An 11398-nucleotide genomic window follows, 5' to 3' on the forward strand; every position below is an offset into this window, starting at 1 on the left:
CTGTCAACTGCTGGATTACATACCATGTTGAAGTCCCCTCCTAATATAAGAGCTGTGTCTGAGTGAGCAGAGAGTGAGTTGAAGAAAGCATGAAAAAAGGAGGGGTCGTCAACATTTGGGCCATAGATGTTAACAATGCATAAAGGAGTATTTTGAATCTAAATGTTAACAATAATGAATCGACCCTCTGGATCAATAGTAGTGGTATTATGATTGAAGTGTGTTTTTCTATTTATCATAATGGTGACACCCCTTTGTTTTGAGTTATAACAGGCTGAGTAGGAGTGAGGAAACTGTGGTGAGGTTAGTTTATCTGCTGTCTTGGGTAAATGAGTCTCCTGTAGTAGGACAATGTCTGCTTGCAGATTATTTAGATGTCTATGAAGATTCTCAGTCATCCAGGTCATAGTTATCCAACGAAGGTTAAAATCAAGGTAACTGGACTTGGTTGAAGATACTGGAAGACGTTTCGTCCCTCACAGTCCTTTGGATGAGGGACGAAACGTCTTCCAGTATCTTCAACCAAGTCCAGTTGCCCTTGATTTTAACCTTCGTTGGATTATTTAGATGGTTAAAAATTTTTAATCTCTTTTCCCTTGAACCAACTTCGCGTACATTCCAAGAGGTGAGTTTAAGTGTGGTCATCATTCAACTAAGGGATGTGGTGTAGGCTAGTGTGTGCAGTGTGCGTGTTGTATCATTGTGTGTGTTGTATGCGCCTGTATGTGTGTCTATGTGTTCATGTTGTATGCGCCTGCATGTGTATGCTAGTGGTGTGCCCGACTGTTTGTGAATTAAACAGTATGAAAATTGCGCTGGATTTGGTTCTTAGTAGAGCCAAGGAGTGGTGTCTCAGTCGCAGTACAGCTGGCCATCAACGTAAAGTTTATCCACCGCGATGACAGCCTGTGATCCTTCTCCAATAAGCTTCTTTCTTATCAGGAACAGGACTCGGCGTCGGTCCAGGATCTTCCGGGGAACTGGTCATTAACGCTGAAGTTGGTCCCTCTCAGCTCCCTGCCGCGGCCTTTAACCAGTTACTTCTGCTTGAAGTGTTCAAACTTCGCGACGATGGGCCTCGGCCTCTGGTTCTCCTGTCGCCGTCCTCCCAGGCGGTGCACCCCGTGGAAGCTGATGTTCTTCACGGTCTCGGCCGGGAGCTTCAGTTGATTTTGGATGAAGCTTTTAACGGTCTCCTCTGGGGCTTCATCCACCTGCTCCGGGATACCCGAAATGACCAGATTATCCCGCATACTATGAGCCTGGAGATCGATGATCGCTTCTCTAATGTAAATATTGTCTGCAGAGAGCCGCGTCATTCCTTCTGTGAGGGATTTAACCGAACATTTGAGGACCTTGTTTTCCGCCGCGAGCTCAACCACCCGTTTCTGGCTGAACTCCAGGGATTCCCGCACAGCCTGAAACTCTTTGTGAAGTACTTCCACCAGAAATAATCGGGCATCAAAGCTAGACAATTCCTTGTCTATTGAATCCAGGATCTCTGTGAAATCTGCACCTTGTGAGGAGACTGCTCCAGGTGATGCTCCAGGTGAGTCTTCAGTGCGGTTTCTCTTTGATTTCCCCATGACCACTCGATGAAAATGTCAATGTAAACTTCAGGGTCCTCCAAACACTCGTCCTCGAGGTCCTCCAGTGCAATTTGACTGCTATTATTTGTTAATTCGCTTAAAATTGGCGGATTGTTTGTTTAATGAAATGTTTGTTTAGCTGCGCGCTGCCATGTTTGAATTGCACCAAGTCTCACGAGATTACACAAACGCTCACCGTGTCATCTCTCTCACTCAGTATAAACACTTTTAACACACTGTAACATTTGTATAAGCCAATAAAAAATATTTAAAACTAATCAAAGAAGGAAATGATATCAGGACATTATAAACAATTTGAAACCCTATCTTTAATTGAAAATTTTATATTTATGAACAGTTCAAACACTAATATGATATTTTTTAATACAATTATTATTATCCAGGTATACAATATATAGTTTATGTAGACTGTTAATAATTTTACACAATGTTATAACAGCTTTACTAACTGTTTATAAACATGTACAAATCAGACAAATCATTAAAGGAAGAACCAACATGAAGTGTCTTAGGATGGAGTCAGGCCACCATAAGCATCCAAAAAGAGCTTCAGTGCTCCTTGCCAAGTCTGTGAAACTCTTCAAATAGATTTGAAGATGAAAGTTTATACAATATAATTTGGTTTTATGGAGGTGGTGGTGGATAAGTCCAAAATCTTTCACAGGTTTGAAACATTAATAAACACGCTGTCCTTGTACAAGCTTACCACTTCATTGTTATGTGTTATAACAGTGTTTATGTACTGCTTATAAAGTTAAATGGGGGGAGTGTTACCTAGTAAGACAATTATATTTCTTCATATCAGTGTTTAATGGCTGACTGGTTTCATTTAAAAAACAACTGTATTATCTTATCCTGTGCAGCTTTATGCAGTGAATACTGTAAATCATAATCAGCCACAAAACGGGTGTGTGTAAACAGGCTCTACTGTTTACGCAACACTGAAGTCTCTCATGATTAACAGGATAAGAACAGTTACAGGCACCAACTGCTCTCCTGACACAAATGTTGTTAGATTGTTGGGAGTAGGAACCTTTGACGCTATGGCTTGGTCAGTGCTGATTCAGATGCAACCTCTGTAACTGCAGTGTACATGGCACTTCAACATATAGCAACAAAGCCCTTGATCTATGCTTGCATATATAAACCTGCTGCCCAATATTCTCATCCATCTGGAGCCAATGCACCATCTGGGCAAAATGTAATTTCAGCAGATTTTTTTTTATTTTACTCCAAGGAACACCAATGAATGAATTCCTTAATGTATTGACTGTTTCCAGGATAGCCAGGGATTTTTGAGAATGCCTCATTATTTAAGCAGTTAATAAATGTAAGTGTGTCTCTCTTAGGCATACTGTCATTTACTCTTTAATTAATTTCTTGCCTCGAGTGACAGTTTATAGATTATAGTTTTTCATTTTCCTCTAAATCACTGTTACATGCACATTGCTTCTATTACATCTATTTGCTTATGATTAACTCATTTGCTTTACTATGATGTAAATTGTGCTGGTTATTTGACTTAAATAATGCCAATGATGAATGAAAATAATGGCTGTCTGCATGACTTCCTCCATGCTGGTGTCTGGTCCTGACAGTTGCCTTGTAAACAATGTGGAATGGGGACCAAAATCAGTTGGTACATTCATGACTGACTGCCACCTGCCATCGACACACAGTGATTGGCAACCACCTGTCATTGGCCAGGCTCTTGTTCAATTTGATCCTCATTCCAAAATCCATCCTAGCACTTGTGCTGCCTCATGCATAGCAAGCAGATGGCTGCCTGGGAGGTTAAATAGTTCATTGTCTCATTATAGAAGACAATATGTGGAATCACCAGAACTAATTATTTAAGACAGTTAAGGAAAGCATAAGATTTGTAGAGGCAGAGAATCAGATTTGGCAAAGCACACAGAATATTTTTTATCATAGGCATAACACAGTGAGCACTCACTTTGGGCATATTAACTAAATGTGTCATAATTTGTTCTCTGCTGCAATATCTGTGTCATGTTCACACTGTCCAAGATGTTCATTAATTATGAAAAATTGTAAGTGGTCTGTGACAACGTGCCCCTGAATTTCTGCCAAGCAAATTGAAGGGATGTTTGTTCTTAAATGTTGCAAAAACATGTTTGTCTTCCTTCTTTGGATTAAGTGAATGCAGAAGTAGGTTAAAATCATGTAATGTGGATTTGATAAATATTTAATTACATTTAAATTAATAGCAATGTTTGATGAATCCACATTTTTGTTTCTTGACATGTTTTATTTGTTTGAATTAATGAACAGTCATTCTCTGACATCAATAAACACTACACGCTTGAAAAAGGAAGTGATGTCATGAATATTAATTAACTTCTTAATTGTGGAGGCATTAATTTTAATTATTTACTTTTTGACTGCAGGTAAGCAGATTTCAAAGTAGGTTAAAAAAATAAGAACAAAACAGTATGTATGTATACACCACTTTAACAAGGAAAGAACCACAGGGCACGTGTTACAGAAGATGAGGTGTCAACTATGTGGAAAAAACTGCGACTACGTTTCAAATTGCTAGAAAAATGAGAGTGAAAGTAATATCCTTTATGTAAATCAGAGCAGTGTTAGCTCTGGATTCCAAGTCAGATGGATGTGCAGCTCTGGTGGAGTGTTATGAATCATTCAAGCTGTCAAGAAATGTTACTGCATAGTAGAGGAGACCCAAATCTGACATCTTTATCTGCATAACAAGGAAGGACAGTGACTTCTTACAGACAAAAACCTCAACATTTCTTTGATGTAATCAGCATGTTTTATTCATTGAGAGCTTACTGTGAGATTTGTGGTTTAGCCAAGTGCAGTGTGTTGAGTCATTTAGCGCTAATTCCCTCTGAAATATCTGTTATTGTTTGTGCTTTAACAACAATACGATATCCTTTAAATCTGTTGGCTAATGGATCTGTCAGACAACCACAAATGGATTTGAATTAGATTAAACATCTCTCTGCAGTCTTTGGCCGAACTCCTGATTGGACTAGACAGATTGAGTTATTATGATTAAGCTCAGTGTTTAAGGACCAATGATTCCAACCTACCTGAAAATCAATAAAGGACACCTCAAGGACCATTTTCACGAGAAGCAGCCTGTGTTGCATAATAAGGTTTCCCCGGCTTCTACCCTGTGATTAATTATATTCAATACTGGTGTTGAGCTTAGTCATTTAGTTTGTGTAGAGAAGCATAAGATGTTTTAATACCCGTCTCAGATTGAAATGTGGCTTTTAATCCCTAATAACATTCTCACCTGAAATTTTCTAATCTTTTAGACATAGCATAACACCAAGCATGTCTTTGTGTGGACATTTTCAATCATACTGTCACACAGTATATGGTGTCCACCACTGAAGGGTTCCTCAGCTTCCCTCTTGTGCTAAAGTGAGCAAGAATTTCACAGATGGGAAATACCTCAGATAACACATGTAATCACAATAATTCCATTCATTTATTCAAAATTCACGTTTGTTGTAGGTTGTTCAATATCTGCAAGTAAAAGTTAGTCAAAACTACGAGTGTACATAAACTCCAGCAGGCCTAAGCCTGGAGGGGTATGAGGGGTGGAAAATATCAATATACATGCACACCAGTACCTGAAATGCGTACCTGTCTGCCTAACTTGCACTCCACCTAACTTAGGTGTAGATGCAGGTACGGTGTCTCTTGTGTATGGAGCAATGCCTGACAATACACATAGTTCTGTACTTTGTGTATTGTTATTGTATAAGTATACAATAAGCTTCATTGTTAACACGTTAACATTACACCTAAATGAAAAACACATTGCTTAAGCCACGTGTGCATAAAGACTTTGTGACCATAGTAAGTCTATGTAAATTGTAATGTCAGAGGTTGGTCAGATCGCAGAGGTCTTGTCAGGTGCTAGTGAGGCATTTGAGGTAATGGTGCACACGAATATTGATAGTATCCACCCCTCATACACTGAACAAAATTAGGCACACCTGTGCAATACCCATGCTGTCTGATCAGCATCTTGATATACCACACCTGTGAGGTGGATGGATTATCTCAGCAAAGGAGAAGTGCTCACTAACACAGAATTTGACAGATTTGTGAAAAATATTTGAGAGAAATAGGCCTTTTGTGTACATGGAGGAAGTCTTAGATCTTTGAGTTCAGCTCATAATGAATGGGGACAAAAACAAAAGTGTTGCATTTAGAATTTTGTTCAGTATATAATACCACGCCTAACAGCTTCATGCGTTTGGTCATGTCCGTCTGCAGATAATCTCGCATACTACCGGACCCATCACCCTAATATTTTTTGGGCACATTTATGACTGTGTGCTCAAGGACCTCTCGATATCACTGATTTTTCTTACTGTGGCTCATTCGAGATGAACAGGCTTCTAGACTGGAAAGTGGACGAGATTAGACAACAGCAGCAGGGGGGACAGTTTTCAGCAGCCTTTAAAAAATATACCGGAAGTCAGAGAAATATTTACATCCTGCTAGATCTATATGTAGTCTACATGTAGTTTGCAGACCACATTTGGATAGCTATGGCTGAAAAAAATATGTATGTGTTCTTGATCGCTGGTGACACTGAAGCAGAAGAGATCCCCCTACTTTTCCACAAAGATAGACAATAAACATTAACAATAAATCCGCATTTAAAAGTGATATAAGTTTGTCTATCATAATGTTTTATTTAGGTGAGCAAACAATTACGTGTTATAAGGTCTTATAATTAGTTCATATGGTATTATGTCCACCTGTAATATATTATACAGGGATAGATATTAGATATTATTCCATTTTATATCACTTCAATTCTAAATGGTGACTAAAGTGTATTTATAACGTGGCAGAGTCGGTGGTTATAATGTGTTATGGAACATGGTCAGGGATTCTTGCCGCACATTGACATAAACTGGTATTACTATTAGTTATAAAACATTAAGTCAAAAGGTCATAAGATGTTATGAACTTTTCTATAGTGCCTACTGTATGTTTGTAAGTGATTATAACAACTGTTATAATGTCTTATGGACGCATTATATCATGTTATAAATATATGCATAAGTCATTATAGCAATGACCTTCATAGAAAGTGTTACCAAATTATCTAATAATATCAAATACACATCATTCATTTGACCTAGCTCCGACAGATGGCTTATGCGCTTTTATTTTGAAGGCAGCAACCTATCGAAAAACAACAACACGATGCAGGATGAGAGTAGTGATGGCAAGTTCAAGTCTTTTGACAGACTCGTTCATTCAAATCTCATTCATTAAAATTAACTAATCTTTTTTTTTGAGTCATTTCGTTCATTTGAACTAGGCTGGTTATTGTGGCGCTGCAGCCCTCTAGTGGGCGATTAAAAAACAGCGGCGTTCTCAAACACAGAAGGCTGCCTGGTTTGCTTTATTTGACAAAGTATAATGCACAAATTCACCTCTTGATTACTCTCTATCATCATTATATAAACCCCCCTGGGCCCACAACCAAATTCAAACCATGTAAAAACCACAGAAATATGCTGTCTATATGCAATCCAATACTCCGGCTAAATCCTTCCTTTTTCACAATCTTTCCCGAGTATACAACCAGACCAGCCATATAAAGGCTTATAATTACTATCATTATCTCTGAAGTGCTCATTCATACAGCAGCCTAACGTCCCTATCCATGAGTAAAATATTAATATCAGATTTGCAGTAATATATTGAAGTAATAAGCTTGATACACTATATGAATAAACACACTCTTATTAAAATTCATCCAATTTAATAATCTGGATTAAGCCACCAAGTTCTTAAAGAACTCCAGCACAGAGAGAGGAACAAAGAAATAAACACATATAAACGCAGCAGTTTGGCAGGACTAAAGTTACAGTGCAGCTGTGTTAAAACTATAACTTAGCACAACATAAGTGCGCTGTAATATCAGTCCAGTGACTGTTACCTGACAGCCGACCTGCCTCTCATTCTCCGGCGCTGGCAGTCACTCAGCCTGCCGAATGAACGAAAGACTGAGGAGGACCCATTCCTGTTCCACAGTAGCTGTCACATGACAAATGAACGACTCAAACCTAGAGACCCACAGTTGAGAGTCGTGAACTAATCAGTTCTGTTTCCCGTGCTGCCTGCTTACCACAGCCCTGTAGCCGAGCTGTCACGTGACAAATGAACGACTCAAACGACCCACAGTTGCTATGAGTCGTGAACTAATCAGTTCTGTTTCCTGTGCTGACGGAGCCCATGCAGCTGCCGTGTGATGAGTGAACGTAAGAGTCCAAGATCCTTCACGCATGCGTGAAAATGAACGAATCACTCACTGAGACAACCCGTTCCTCCCGAGTCATACACACGATTAGGTGTTATGAACGAAAGTGAAAAGGAGCCGATTTATGAGCCGATATTTCGATTTTGAGAGTAGACCCCTTTACTGTATAAACTACATTTAGAACCGGCCGATATTGAAAGCTGGTATATGTGTGGGCTATAAAACCTTTTCCTAAATAATAAAATAGACTACTGTCTCAAAAAGTGAACATGTAAACAATCAGTAACTTTTTACTGCTGGAAGGTGCAACTTTTTCAGTGAGAGAGAATATGCATGTGTATTTCACTTTGCACATAATCTGCCATAATTTCAATGTAGCATATTCACATCTAGTTTATCCCTTTACCAGCACTCTTTAATTCTAACCAGAGCTACGTGAAACCATTTCTTAACCACCATTCTGTCTAAATCATGCCGTCTACGATACAGTGACCTGCTGTTGAATGCATCTAATATTAAATGACTGTCTAAAACGAGGACTTGCAGCTTTAAGATTTCATTTAATGTTATAACTCTAACCAGCGCCGCTCTGACTACAGCGTTTCACATCTACATCAAAAAAAGAGGAGCTACAGAAAGCCTTGTTATTTTCTTGTTCTGCTCACGTTTATTGACATGTCTGCTCCGGTTTATTCATTTCAGACATGCCGGCTATAACTGCAGACAGGCGGCTGTGTTAAATCAGTGTTTAAATTCAGAGGTTTGGACTTATCATTCCTGTTATTTTTTTCTTATTAAGTTTATAAGGTACCCAGGACTCTCGGTTACAATACCACTACACTATTTAAACATTTTAGTCCCACCATATTGATAGTATAGGACAGTTTTAACATTGTCGTATTCTGCTATTCTATCAGATAGATCCTCCAATCCATGGCCAATGCTTCTGTGGTGTCTTTATGTACCTTTCTGAATTGTTTGATGTTCGTTATATAATTTCTGAAAATTTCTGAAAAATTTCAGTTGTATATGTCATGGTTTGGGGTTTTAGTTTTGTATTTCCTGTTTTACATTGAAAGAGTTCTTTGTTTTCCTTTGTTTGGACTGCTTCACTGGTTTTGACATCTCCCTGCCTCACCACTCTATGAGACTTTTGAAGCTGTTGACTTTGTCATTAAAATTTTGGACTGCATAATTCATAAAGTAAATATACACAAGTCACATGAGGAAGTACTTTATCAACATAAAACAGGAAATTACAAAATAATAATAAGGAAAATAATAATTGTAATAATAATAATCTAAGATTTAAAAGTAGGGATTATGTAGAAATCCAATACCACTCAAACACCATGATATAGAGCGAACAACCACATAGAAAAAAATATAACTAAATTAGCAAAGTTGTGGGTTAGCAAGCTTTTACAAAGCTAACATGCAAACAGGGTGAGACTGTCCCAGAACCAGCACAGCAGCTCCAGACAGTGATACTCACAACTGTGCTGCTACTATAGCTAACGTCACAACAATAGCATATCTTGATAAACTAGATATTAACCTGAATGTCAGTGGGCAAGTGATTAATGGATGGAATAGTTGGAGTAGTGTTGTGTGGCTCTGAGCCTCTTTGTTTGTTTCCCAGGGCTTTGGACAAACACCGGATTTTTTCCACCGCCACTGAATGGCATGGTCCACAAAACATGAGGGAAATGTAAGACCAACTCATTCAGAGCCCTGTGATAAGGAGCAAACGGAAGTCACTCCTTTTGAGTCTCAGTAACAACTTTGGTAAAGAATCTGTGAATTCATCCTCATGACGGCAATGTTCATAAATGTTCCTTATATTCATAATAAAATTATAGTTATAGTGGATAAAAAGGTAGTTTAAAGGTGCATAGCAATCATGGTAACAAACCAGGTAAAATAGTAACCAGTCATATTGTATTCCACAGCATAAACAGACAGACCAATAGGCACATCTAGGCAGTTTTATTGCACTGTAGAACAAACTGGAAGAACACAGCTTCATTTCAAGAAGCGGCTCTCTGAACTTCCACAAATACATTGCATGAACAAACCAATACAGTTCAAGTAAGTTTTTGCTTACAGGCTAGTAACTCTGACAAAATGAAATTACCAGGATAAAATCTTCTCCAAGGTCTAAGCCTCCTTGTATAATGCCAAATGTCCTAATACTATTCCTTACGTACATATTTATAAGATAGGTCAGACCAAATGTGGAGAGGCCAACTGACCTTCTTGTGGAATAATTAGTCTCATGAGTGTAGCATAAAACCATAAATAGAATACATCAAGTGTTTTGAATGGGAAGAACACAAACTTAAAATGACATTAAACATAAATTATTAGCATTTTTTTTAAAAATGACCAGTGTTTTTCCTTCCCTTGATACTTTTGTTTTTGCAGGTGAGTTTTAACTGACGCTGTGATAAATCTTATTTCAAAATGGATTTAGGTCTAATCCTCTCTTTCTCAGTAAGAAACAGAAGAGATGAGAAAAGAAACTGTTAAAAATACTGATATATTTGCATAGACCTGGTTGGAAGTTTGGAATTGGCAAATCAGAGCTTACATTGGATCAGTGTGGGATAAGATCAGGAAAGACTTTACATGTAGGCACTTTATACTATACAATCTCATGTGCAGATTCAGCACTAACATCTTACACGCTTGACACTGAGAATCTTTTCACTCTGCTTAGCGAGATTTACAGTAATGACAGAAACAAACACAAATCACAACTGGTCTTTACAATCCTCCCTGATGGATGGATATTATGCAGATCGAACACTTGCTAACACAGCTTTGGGGCGGCTGTGGCTCAGGAGGTAGAGCGGGTTGGCCATTAATCGGAAGGTCGGCGGTTCAATCCCTGGTTCCCCCTGGTTGTGTGTCGAAGTGTCCTTGGGCAAGATACTGAACCCCGATTTGTGGCTGTTCTGCCAGTGTATGAATGAGTGTGAATGCTAGTTTCCGTTTGAGCACTTAGGCTCAGTGTATGAATGTGTATGACTGGTGAATGCAGATGTAGTGTAAAAGCGCTTTGAGTGGTCGAAAAGACTAGAAAGGCACTATACAAGTACGGAGCATTTACAGCACACTAAAAACATAATTCTTTTCTGACTCAAACTCAGATGTAATGTAACGTCATAACTGTGCTATATAGAAACATATATAGAGTTTGATTTAAGACCACTCTACCTCATTCTCTACAACCTGTCATTAAGACGCAACAACAGACCCTAATGTTACAGGTATAAGAATTAACCTTTGTGTTTTGTTGACATTTGCACTTCCTCATTGTTTGGGACCCTACAGTCCCCAACATGGTATGGGTTATACTGTAGTAATAATAATAATAATAATAATAATTTTTTACCTTCTCTTCTGACATTTTGAAAACCCAATATGATTTTGAGGTGGCAACTCTTCCCTTTGCCACAGACTGGGGATGCCAATTTGCTGAAGTTGACAA

Source organism: Micropterus salmoides, unplaced genomic scaffold (assembly GCF_014851395.1).
Source record: "Micropterus salmoides isolate LMB-PRFRI ecotype aquatic unplaced genomic scaffold, ASM1485139v1 Ms_hic_scaffold_22, whole genome shotgun sequence".
Lineage (NCBI taxonomy): Eukaryota > Metazoa > Chordata > Actinopteri > Centrarchiformes > Centrarchidae > Micropterus > Micropterus salmoides.